The following is a 12,846-nucleotide window of genomic DNA, read 5'->3' on the forward strand; positions in this document are numbered from 1 at the left end:
TTTACCACACTCAACTTGTAAATTAACCATCCGGGACTCTTGCACAAAGACTCCTAAGTCCCTCTGCACCACCTCTGATGTTTGAACCTTCTCCCCATTTGGATAATAGTCCACACTATTGTTTTTTTTTACCAAAATGCATTATCATACATTTCCCAACACTGTTCCATCTGCCAGTTTTTTGCCCATTCTTCCAATTTATCTTAAGAAGAAGAAGAATAGCCCTTAACGCGGCAGTGGAGTTATCGGGGCACTGTCATGACGGTGTTTCCGTAGCAAGCTATTCTTGTTTTTACAAGGCCGAGTTGCTAGCTTGATGCTCAACCTGACTTGGATTCGAACTCGGGAACCTTTGCTCCGGAGTCCGGCGCTGATATTATTGGGCCACCGAGCGGGACAATTTGTCTTAAGTCCCGCTGCAATTGCATTGCTTCCTCAGCACTACCTACCTCTCCACCTATCTTCGTATCATCCATGGACTCTAGGGAATAATGACCATAATCCAGTACATCATTAATTCTGGAAGTAATATTAAGTCACACAACAGTAGAGCCTTAAAAGTCAACATGCATGTGGGGGAAATTGGCTTTGACTTTAAAATATATAACTGGATAAATGGTGCAACAGTTAAAGAATTATTTAATCTCAAAAACATCGATTCTGTTCAGAAACAAGATGAGTAATCCAATAGAGGCTTACTGAAGTTCGAGGATATGTAACATAGTAAAGGTTTCAAAGAATAATAGTAGTCTTGAGGATTGGGAGAATTTTTGAAAATAGCAAAGAATAACTAACAAAAATTGCTGGAGGAACTCAGCAGATCAGGGTGGTGGGATTTGATGCTTTTGCTGGAGCAAGTGGGGGAAGATGAGGGTTGATGCTTTCGCTGCTGACTGTGTGTCAGAGGGGGGAGGGGGCTTTGGGGTGCTAACATTTTGTTATTAATTCTTTGTTTTTTCCCTGTTTCGTGGATGTCTGTGAAGAGTCAGGATTTCAGGATGTATACTGTATACATTATATTAAGTTGAACCTGCTGAGCTCCAGCATTTTGTGTGTTGCTCTGGATTTCCAGTATTTACAGAATCTCTTGTGTAAAGGCTGACTAATATGCTGCTAAAATACAATGAACATAATGTAGAAATATAAAATCAAATTTAGAACTTCATCAAAATTTAGAGTCAAAAGTCGGTCCCTTAGCAGTTGACATATTTAATTTGGAATAGGGGTTATGCTGGAAATGTTGGTTTACAATTAAGCGTATCAAAAATAATTAGTAACTAAGCAGCAAATGTATGAGATAATATGAGGAAGTAAAATCTAAGGAAATGAATGGACTGATGAGGCTGGCAAACCTTCTGAAACTGATGGCTTAGACCATAAGACTTAGGAGCAGATTTAGGGCATTCAGTCTATCAACTGTTCTCTGCCATTTCATCATGGCTGATCCCAGATCCCATTCAACCCCATACACCTGCCCTCTCACCATATCCCTTAATGCCCCGACCAATCAGGAATCGATCAACTTCCACTTCGAATATACCAACGGACTTCGCCTCCACCCAGTTTGAGGCAGAGCATTCCACAGATTCGCCAGTCTTTGGCTAAAAAAAAATTTCTCCTTCCTTCTGTTCTAAAAGGTTGCCCCTCAATTTTGAGGCTGTGCCCTCTAGTTCCGGATACCCTCACCAGAGGAAACATCCTCTTTACACCTTATCTAGTCCTTTGAAATAACCTGTGAATTATTCATCTGGGACTCTTGCACAAGGATTCCTAAATCCCTTTGCACCTCTGATGTTTGAATTTTCTCCCCATTTAGAAAATAGTCTGCACTATTGTTCCTTTTACCAAAATACATCATCATACATTTCCCAACACTGTGTTCCATCTGCCACTTTTTTGTCCAGTCTTCCAATTTGTCTAAGTCCTGCTGCAGCCGTGTTGCTTCCTCAGCACTACCTGCCCTCCACTTATTTTTGTATCATCTGCAAACTTTGCCACAAAGCCATCAATTCCATTATACGAATTATTGACAAGCAATGTGAAAAGTAGCAGTCCCAATACTGACCCCTGAGGAACACCACTAGTCACTGGCAGCCAAACTGAAAATGCCCCCTTTATTCCCACTGACTTCCTCCTGCCTGTCAGCCATTTCTCTATCCGTGTCAGTATATTTCCTGTAACACCATAGGATTTTGTCTTGTTAAGCAGCCTCATGTGTGGCACCTTTTCAAATGCCTTCTGAAGATCTAAGTAAACAATATCCACTGCCTCTCCTTTGTCCACCTTGCTTGTTACTTCCTCAGTATCTGGGAGAAGCAACAGTGGCCCTGTGGCTCAGAAGGGTAGGGAAAGGAAGAAGATGGTAGCAGTTATAGGGGACTCTATGGATAGGGGGTCAGACAGGAGATTCTGTGGACGCAGGAAAGAAACATGGATGGTAGTTTGCCTCCCAGGTGCCAGAGACCGGGATGTTTCTGATCATATACACGATATCCTGAAGCGGGAAGAAGAACATCTAGAGGTTGTGGTACGTATTGGTACCAACAACATAGGTAGGAAAAGGGAGAAGGTCCTGAAAACAGACTACAGGGAGTTAGGAAGGAAATTGAGAAGCAGGACCTCAAAGGTAGTAATCTCAGGATTACTGCCTTTGCCACCCAACAGTGAGAATAGGAATAGAGTGAGGTGGAGGATAAATGTGTGGCTGAGAGATTGGAGAAAGAGGCAGGTATTCAGATTTCCTGATCATTGGGACCTCTTTTGGGGCAGGTGTGACCTGTACAATAAGGATGGGTTGCACTTGAATCCAAGGGGGGGGGGGGCCAATATCCTGGCAGAGAAGTTCACTAAGGCTATTGGGGAGAGTTTAAACTAGAATTGCTGGGGGGTGGGAACCGAACTGAAGAGACAGAGGAAGGGATGGTTGCCTCCCAAATAGAGAAAGCTTGTAGGCAGTGTGAGAGGGAGGATAGGCAGGTGATAGAGAAGGGATACACTCAGACTGATGGTTTGAGATGTCTATTTTAATGCAAGGAGTATTATGAACAAAGCGGATGAGCTTACAGTGTGGATCAGTACTTGGAGCTATGATGTTGTGGCCATTACAGAGACGTGGATGGCTCAGGGGCAGGAATGGCTACTTAAGAGTACCAGGCTTTAGATGTTTCAGAAAGGACAGGAAGGGGGGCAAAAGAGGTGGGGGTGTGGCAGTGTCACTGCTGATCAGAGATAGTGTCACGGCTGCAATAAAAGAGGAAGTCATGGATGAATTGTCTACTGGATCTCTGTAGGTGGAAGTTAGAAACAGGAAAGGGTCAATAACTCTACTGGATGTTTCTTATAGACCACCCAATAGTAAAAGGGACATCGAGGAGCAGATAGAGAGACAGATTCTGGAACGGTGCAATAATAACAGGATTGTCGTGATGGGAGATTTTAATTTCCCCAATATTGATCGGCATCTCCCTAGAACAAGGGGTTTAGATGGGATGGAGTTTGTTAGGTGTGGTCAGGAAGGTTTCCTGACACAATATGTAGATAAGCCTACAAGAGGAGAGGCTGTACTTGATCTGGTATTGGAAAATGAACCTGGTTAGGTATCAGGTCTCTCAGTGGGAGAGCATTTTGGAGAAAGTGATCACAATTCTATCTCCTTTACCAGAGCATTGGAGAGGGATAGGAGCAGACAAGTTAGGAAAACATTTAATTGGAGGGAAATATGAAGCTATCAGGCAGGAACTTGGAAGTATAAGTTAAGAGCAAATGATCTCAGAGAAATGTGCAGCAGAAATGTGGCAAATGTTCAGAGGATATTTGTGTGGCATTCTGCATAGGTACGTTCCAATAAGACAAGGAAAGAATGGTTGGGTACGGGAACCATGGTGTACAAAGGCTGTTGAAAAGCTAGTCAAGGAGAAAAGCTTACAAAAGGTTCAAAAAACTAGATTAATGATAGGAATCTAGAATATTATAAGGCTAGCAGGAAGGAGCTTAAGAATGAAATTAGAAGGGGCCATGAAAAGGGCTTGGTGTACAGGATTAAGGAAAACCCCAAGGCATTCCACAAGTATGTGAAGAGTAAGAGGAGAAGACATGAGGGAATAGGACCAATCAAGTTTGACAGTGGAAAAGTGTGTATGGAAGCCGAGGAGGTAGCGGAAGTACTTAATGAATACTTTGCTTCAGTATTCACTATGGAAAAGGACCTTGGTGATTGTAGGGATGACTTACAGTGGACTGAAAAGCTTGAGCATATAGACATTAAGAAAGAGGATGTACTGGAGCTTTTGGAAAGCATCAAGTTGGATAATTCACTGGGACCGGACGAGATGTACCCCAGGCTACTGTGGGAGGCGAGGGAGGAGATTGCTGAGTCTCTGGCTATGATCTTTGCTTCATCAATGGGGACGGGAGAGGTTCCAGAGGATTGGTGGGTTGCAGATGTTGTTCTCTTATTCAAGAAAAGGAGTAGAGATAGCCCAGGAAATTATAGACCAGTGAGTCTTACTTCAGTGGTTGGTAAGTTGATGGAGAAGATCCTGAGAGGCAGGATTTATGAACATTTGGAAAGGCATAATATGATTAAGAATAGTCAGCATGGCTTTGTCAAAGGCAGGTCATGCCTTACGAGCCTGATTGAGTTTTCTGAGGATGCGACTAAACACATCGATGAAGGTTGAGCAGTAGATTGAGAAAGTAAGCAGGCATGGGATCCATGGGGACCTTGTTTTGTGAATCCAGAACTGACTTGCCCACAGAAGGCAAAGAGTGCTTGTAGACGGGTCATATTCTGCATGGAGGTTGGTGACCAGAGGTGTGCCTCAGGGATCTGTTCTGGGACCCTTTCTCTTCGTTATTTTTATAAGTGACCTGGATGAGGAAGTGGAGGGATGGGTTAGTAAATTTGCTGATGACACAAAGGTTGGGGGTGTTGTGGATAGTGTGGAGGGCTGTCAGAGGTTACAGCGGGACATTGATAGGATGCAAAACTGGGCTGAGAAGTGGCAAATGGAGTTCAACCCAGATAAGTGTGAGGTGGTTCATTTTGGTAGGTCAAATTTGATGACAGAATATAGCATTAATGTTAAGACTCTTGACAGTGTGGACAATCAGAGGGATCTTGGGGTCCAAGTCCTCAGGACTTGACCCCAAAGCTGCTGCGCAGGTTGACTCTGTCGTTCAGAAGGCATACGGTGTATTGGCCTTTATCAACCGTGGGATTGAGTTCAAAAGCCAAGAGGTAATGTTACAGCTGTACAGGACTCTGGTCAGACTCCACTTGGAGTACTGTGCTCATTTCTTGTCACCTCACTACAGGAAGGATGTGGAAACTATAGAAAGGGTGCAGAGAAGATTTACAAGGATGTTGCCTGATTTGGGGAGCATGCCTTATGAGAATAGGTTGAATGAACTTGGCCTTTTCTCCTTGGAGTGATGGAGGATGAGAGGTGACCTGATAGAGGTGTGTAAGATGATGAGAGGCATTGATCATATGGATAGTCAGAGGCTTTTTCCCAGGGCTGCAATGGCTAACACGAGAGGGCACAGGTTTAAGGTGCTTGGAATTAGGTACAGGGGAGATGTCAAGGGTAAGTTTTTTACGCAGAGAATAGTGAGTGCGTGGAATGAGCTGCCGGCAACGGTGGTGGAGGCGGATACGATAGGGGCTTTTAAGAGACTCCCAGATAGGTACATGGAGCTTAGAAAAATAGAGGGCTATAGGCTATGTTCCCTCTAAACTGTGCGCGTGCACACACATTTTTCAACCAGCGCACAAAGGAAATTAATGAGCGCACAAAAGGTTAGTTACCTAAAATAATGTAGTAATTAATAATTATACTTATTGAAAATAATCTTTTAGCTAAATGTTTCTGTTAACTAGTTAGTTGGTTTTTCAAATACCACAATGCACGTCACTAATTTATGTCAACTCACCTATCCTGTTCTGGGATCTGGGAGACAATGTTTCATGGAGTGACAAAGTTAAAGTTTTGCTAAGCCAACAACAACATGAAGAAAACATCACAGTAGATACAAGTTCGCTGTTGACTTTTATAAATAGTCTTTGTGTGCATTTAGAAGAAAGGTTTCCTGAAGATGAGGTACAAGAATGGTCAGCTTTTGATTTCTCCGCAATTGCAGGTTGTGACTTCATATTTGGCGATGAACAAATTAATGCCTTATGTCTAAAATATCATGCTTTTCTAGCTGAACATTCTGTAATAGTTAGACAGTTTAATAATTTCAAATTTTCCATGCAAGAAACAATTAAATCCAAACTGATTTCAAACTTTGCTCAAATGGTGGCATTTGTACTTCAAAATGAACAGTTTTGCGACCTTGCACAGTTGATGGACATTGGGGGAACCTTTCTTGTGTCTAGTGTGGACTGTGAGCAAGGTTTTAGCCTAATGAATCAACTCAAAAACAAGCTGAGAAACCGTTTAGGTGAATATCATTTGGATATGTCAATGAGAATCAAAAGCCATCAATTGTTAGTCTATATAGAGTTTACAAAGAATGGGTAAATGCCAAAGACAGGAGAGAGAAAAAATAACTGAGTGACTTGAATATGTATGTAATTTTGTTGTTATTATGTGCAGTTTTATGTCAAATATTTTGTCAACCTACATAAACTGTGCCATGTGTGCATTCAGTGCACACATTCTTTTGTCACAGGAAAAAAATTTGCACAACATAAAATTTTTGTGCACACTGACTACTAAAAATTAGAGGGAACATTGGCTATGGGTAACTCTAGGTAATTTCTAAAGTAAGTCCATGTTTGGCACAGCATTGTGGGCCGAAGGGCCTGTATTGTGCTGTAGGTATTCTATGTTTCTAGATTTGTCAAACAAGATTTCCCTTCACAGAACCATGCTGACTTTGACTTATTTTATCATTAGTCTCCAAGTACCTCAAAACCTCTTCTTTAATAATGGATTCCAACACTTTCCCAACCACTGAGGTTAGGCTGGTTGGCCTATAATTTCCTGTCTTTTGTCTTCCTCCCTTCTTAAAGAGTGGAGTGACATTTGCAATTTTCCAGTCTTCCAGGACTGGAAGTGATTCTTGAAAGATCGTGACCATTGCATCTGTTATCTCTTCGGCAATCTCTTTCAGGATTCTGGGATGTAGTCCGTCTGGTCCAGGTGACTTATCCACTTTAAGACCTAATGTAAGGTAGCCTTTCCCCTAGTAGGGTTGAGCACAAGCTGCTCTAAAAAGCCATCTTGTAGGCATTCAACAAACTCCCTCTCTTGTGAGCTGACACCAACCTGGTTCTCCCAGTCCTCCTGCATATCGAAGTTCCCCATTACAATTGTGACATTACCCTTATTACATTCCCTTTGCAATCACAACCCCACATCTTGGTTACTATTTGGAGGCCTATATATGATTCCCATAATGTGTTTTTTTTTACCCTTGCAGTTTCTTAACCGAAAGATTGTAACCTCAAGTTCATTTCCACCGAGATGCAACACAGAGCGTCATAGGAAGTCATTCCTGCCTGTGGCCATCAAACTTTACAACTCCTCCCTTGGAGGGTCAGACACCCTGAGCCAATAGGCTGGTCCTGGACTTATTTCATAATTTACTGGCATAATTTACATATTACTATTTAACTATTTATGGTTCTATTACTATTTATAATTTATGGTGCAACTGTAACGAAAACCAATTTCCCCCGGAATCAATAAAGTATGACTATGACTATGACTATAAAAGGATTGAATTTTATTACTTACAATCTTCACATATGAGGAGAAAAATCGTTACGTTACATCTCCGTCTCAATGTGCAATTTGTAATATATAGTACGTACAATGGGGCAGTCAGTATAGCATAGAAATACAATTGTATCAATGTGAATTAATCAGTCTGATGGCCTGGTGGAAGAAGCTGTCCTGGAGCCTGTTGGTCCTGGCTTTTATGCTGTGGTATAGTTTCCCGGATGGTAGCAGCTGGAACAGTTGGTAGTTGGGGTGACTCAGGTCCTCAATGATCCTTCGGGCCCTGTCTCTGTAAATGTCCTGAATAGTGGGAGTTCACATCTACAGAAGCGCTGGGCTGTCCACACCACTCTCTGCAGAGTCCTGCAATTGAGAGAAGTGCAGTTCCCATACCAGGCAGTATGCTATATTGCATATATTGTTTTCATTCTGATAAACTGGTTATTTTCAATATGGCAATTGAGCCAGTCAGGATGCCCCTGTAGAAAGTCCTTAACATCTGGGGACCCAGACCAAACTTCTTCAACCGTCTGAGGTGAAAGAGGCACTGTTGTGCTTTTTCCACCACACAGCCGGTATTTACAGACCACGTGAGATCCTCAGTGATGTGTATGCCAAGGAACTTAAAGCTGTTCACCCTTTCAACCCCAGATCCATTGATGTCATTAGGGGTTAGCCTGTCGCCATTCCTCCTGTAGTCCACAAGCAGCTCCTTTGTTTTTGTGACATTGAGGGAGAGGTTGTTTTCTTGACACCACTGTGTCAGGGTGAAGCTAAGGGGGCTGCTAGGATGGTGAAAAGCATTGGTTGTAAACTTAAATTCCCAGCATGCTGGAAATATTCCAACAGATAGGAAAAGTACAAATGTAATATCGCCATTCAACATGGAGAAAATAGTTCAGCCTAATATATTTATGGGAAAAGGCTAAGCCTATACTTTAGAAAGTTATGAAGGTCAATACAGAAATGATGACTGAGCACACAGTTAGGCAGTGCCAACATGGTATTATTAAGGGGAAATAGCTTTCTTTATTTTTTTGAGGATGTAAATCGGAAGTGTGATAAAAGGGAGTCACTAATGAGAGTATATCTGAAAAGGAATTTGATAATGTGCTTGTGAAAGATTACCAAACAATAGTTTGTGAAGTTCAGAGTAACATTGCATATATTATTTTCATTCTGATTAGCTGATGATTTTCAATATGGCATACTAGTTTTGGCATCAATGTTCTGCCTTTAGCTCTTTACAATTTATGTTAAAGTGTATGCAAATTTGCTATTATGGAGGTGCAAAGGTAGATTGTAAGGTGAACAAAGAACATTCAAATTTAAGTACAGGTGTGCAGTTAGCAAACATTCACTTGGTAAATCTTTGTTACATTTTAAATTTTAATTTAAATTAGTGTTTAATGTAATTTGTCCCTTAAAATTTAATTTGCTCCAATAAATATCTTTGCAAATTTTCAAGCACGGGGCCATGAAAACCATTAACACTTTGGATATTTAATGGGGTTAACGGGAAAGGATGTGAAATAGGGGCAATATGCATTTCAAGTTAAAATACCTTTTAAAGGAGATCTTTAAGTACCCTTCACATGTCTGAAGTGCACTTGCCAGAGAAAAGGTGTTCCCAATGAATGCTTCTCAGTTCCTGTCTAATGCCCTTGCAATTTGCCCCACTCCAATTTAATGGCCAGATTTGGGAACAGATTCTTTCCAACTGTGATAAGACTGCTGAATGGTTCCTGACCCGGATCTGGGCCGTACCCTCCAAATATCCGGACCTGCATCTTGTTTTTTTTTGTTCTACCTTACTTTCCATTTTTCTAATTTTTCTATTTATGATTTATAATTTAAATTTTTAAATATTTACTATCGATTTGTAATCCAGGGAACAGGAAGCGCAGAATCAAATACCACAATGATGATTGTACGTTCTAGTATCAATTGTTTGGCGACAATAAAGTATAAAGTATAAAACTCTGCCACAAAGACCATACCTATCCTTATCTTTAGCTATCCTGAAAGATAAGGACATGTGGTCACTATTTGTTGACCCACTGAAAGGTCAGTCACATGGCCAGGGTCATTACCAACACCAGGTCCAGTATGCCCCTCCTTCCTGGATACACTTAACAAATTCTTCCCCATCTAAACCCCTTATACTGAGAAGGTCCCACTTTATATTAGGGAAATTGAAATCCCCCATGACAACAACCCTATTATTTTTACACATTTCCTTACTCTGATTACATATCTTTTCCTCAATATCCCGGAGGCTGTTGGGGGTCTGCAGCACAATATCATCCACGCGATTGCACCCTTCCTATTCCTGGGTTCCACCCAAAGGGACTCTGTGTCTAACCCATCCACTAGGTCTCCCCTGAGTACGGCTGTGACATTGTCCCTGATTAGTAACGCAAATTTCCCCTGCCCCGTCTTTTCTAAAGCTTTGATAATCTGGCACATTAATCATTCATTCCTGCCCCTCTTTCAACCAATAGCTATAACATCATAGTTTCATGTACTGATCCATGCTCTAAGTTCATCACCCCTCCCCATAATACTCTTAGCATTAAAATATACACACTTTAAACTACCTTGCCCATTATACCTGTTATTTTGATTTTGCCTTTCAGTACTTGCCCAGACATCTACCTTCCAGTTTGATCCTTCCCTTATTGACCTGGGGCTCCAGTTCCCACCCCCCTGCAAAACTAGTTTAAACTCTCTCAAACAACAGGAATTCTGCAGATGCTGGAAATTCAAGCAACATACATCAAAGTTGCTGGTGAACGCAGCAGGCCAGGCAGCATCTATAGGAAGAGGCGCAGTCGACGTTTCAGGCCGAGACCCTTCGTCAGGACTAACTGAAGGAAGAGTGAGTAAGGGATTTGAAAGCAGTCCTTCCAGGTGAGGCATCACTTCACCTGTGAGTCGACTGGGGTGATATACTGCGTCCGGTGCTCCCGATGTGGCCTTTTATATATTGGTGAGACCCGACGCAGACTGGGAGACCGCTTTGCTGAACATCTACGCTCTGTCCGCCAGAGAAAGCAGGATCTCCCAGTGGCCACACATTTTAATTCCACATCCCATTCCCATTCTGACATGTCTATCCACGGCCTCCTCTACTGTAAAGATGAAGCCACACTCAGGTTGGAGGAACAACACCTTATATTCCGTCTGGGTAGCCTCCAACCTGATGGCATGAACATTGACTTCTCTAACTTCCGCTAAGGCCCCACCTCCCCCTCGTACCCCATCTGTTACTCATTTTTATGCACACATTCTTTCTCTCACTCTCCTTTTTCTCCCTCTGTCCCTCTGAATATACCTCTTGCCCATCCTCTGGGTCCCCCCCCCTTGTCTTTCTTCCCGGACCTCCTGTCCCATGATCCTCTCGTATCCCCTTTTGCCTATCACCTGTCCAGCTCTCGGCTCTATCCCTCCCCTTCCTGTCTTCTCCTATCATTTTGCATCTCCCCCCCCTCCAGCTTTCAAATCCCTTACTCACTCTTCCTTCAGTTAGTCCTGACGAAGGGTCTCGGCCTGAAACTTAAACTCTCTCAAGTAGCATCAGCAAACCTCCTGGCCATGATATTGGTTCCCCTCTATTTCAGGTGCAATTGCCCCTCTTGAACAGGTCACCCCTTCCCCAGAAAAGGTTCCAATAATCCAAGAACTTGAAACCCTGTCCCCCGCGCCATCTCCACAGCCACCCATTCATCGGTGCTATCACCCCATTCCTACCTGCTCTAGCCCATGGCACAGGGAGATTACAACCTTGGAAGTCTTTCTCTTCAGCCTCTTTCAAACTCTTTATATACTCACTGTGTAGAACGTCTTCCCCTTTTCGGCCCGTCATTGGTGCCAGTATGCAACACAACTTCTGGCTGTTCCCCCTCCCCTTTGAGAAGTTGTTACCCAGTTTGGCAGTCCTAGTCCTGATGCTCCTGTACCTCCTTCCTGATGGTAGTGGGTCAAAGAGATTGAGGGATGGGTCTCTTTGACCCTCAACAATACTTCAGGCCCTTTGTGAGCAACGCTCCCACTAAATGTCACAAATAGTGGGGAGGGAGAACCCGGTTACTCTTTTGCCGGTTTTTACTATCCTCTGTGGGACCTTGCAGTCTGATGCCTTGCATCTTCTGTACCACACGATGATGCAGCTAGACAGTACACAGTCAAAGATGCTCCTGTAGAAAGTTGTTAGAATGGGGATGGGGAGCCTTGCACGCTTCAATCTCCTCAAAGTAGATGCTGCTGTGCCTTCTTGACTAGTGAGGAGGTGTGGGTCCAGGTTAGATTGTCCATTATGTGCATACCAAGGAACTTGGTGTTATTTACTCCCTCCACAGCAGAGCCATTGATGTGCGATGGAGAGTGATCAACAATCATTTTTTTTTTATCTTGTCCGCGTTGAGACTCAGATTGTTGTTCTCACACCATTTGACAAGCCTCTCTACCTCCTCTCTATAGGCTGATTCATCATTGTTGCTGATGAGGCCAACCAATCTCTGTAGCATCATCAGTGAGCTTGGTAATGCAGTTTGAGCTGAGTCTGGCAGTGCAGTCATGAGTCAGCAGTGTGGACAGCTGGGGGCAGAGCACACAGCCCTATATTATCTGGCAACTAAGCCCAGTTGAATGAATGACTTGTTAGTTTCAGTTTGTCAATCCAAGTATGTTTGTTTAGGATGTACTGTTTCCTTACTGGGAGCAGATTGGTCAGCTTCTGACTTATTTACTACCATCAACAGCTTTTACCCTATTGGATAAAAGTCTTGCTGAGCCTCCTACTCTCTGAATTTTTATTGGGAACCTAACAACTAGCGGAGATAGGGCCCTCTGTTGATTAGGGTCAACCGTGGATGTTGTGTTCTAGCTGCCTACGCAAATCAGGGCAGTACGATACGGAGAGCAAACTGTTGCCCAAGCAGCAGGCTCCCCCACTCCAGACAGCTGAGGAATCTAGTGGAACAGCAGAGACTGATACAATTTGGCACACTGGCTTCCCAGGAGTTGCCAGTCGGCGCTGAACTCGATGTAGGACCGCCTTTGAGCCTCCATCTCCGGATTTTTCCTCAGGTTTACCCACCAGGCAGAAGAG

The sequence above is a fragment of the Mobula hypostoma genome, chromosome 12, assembly GCF_963921235.1.
Source record: "Mobula hypostoma chromosome 12, sMobHyp1.1, whole genome shotgun sequence".
Taxonomy (NCBI): domain Eukaryota; kingdom Metazoa; phylum Chordata; class Chondrichthyes; order Myliobatiformes; family Myliobatidae; genus Mobula; species Mobula hypostoma.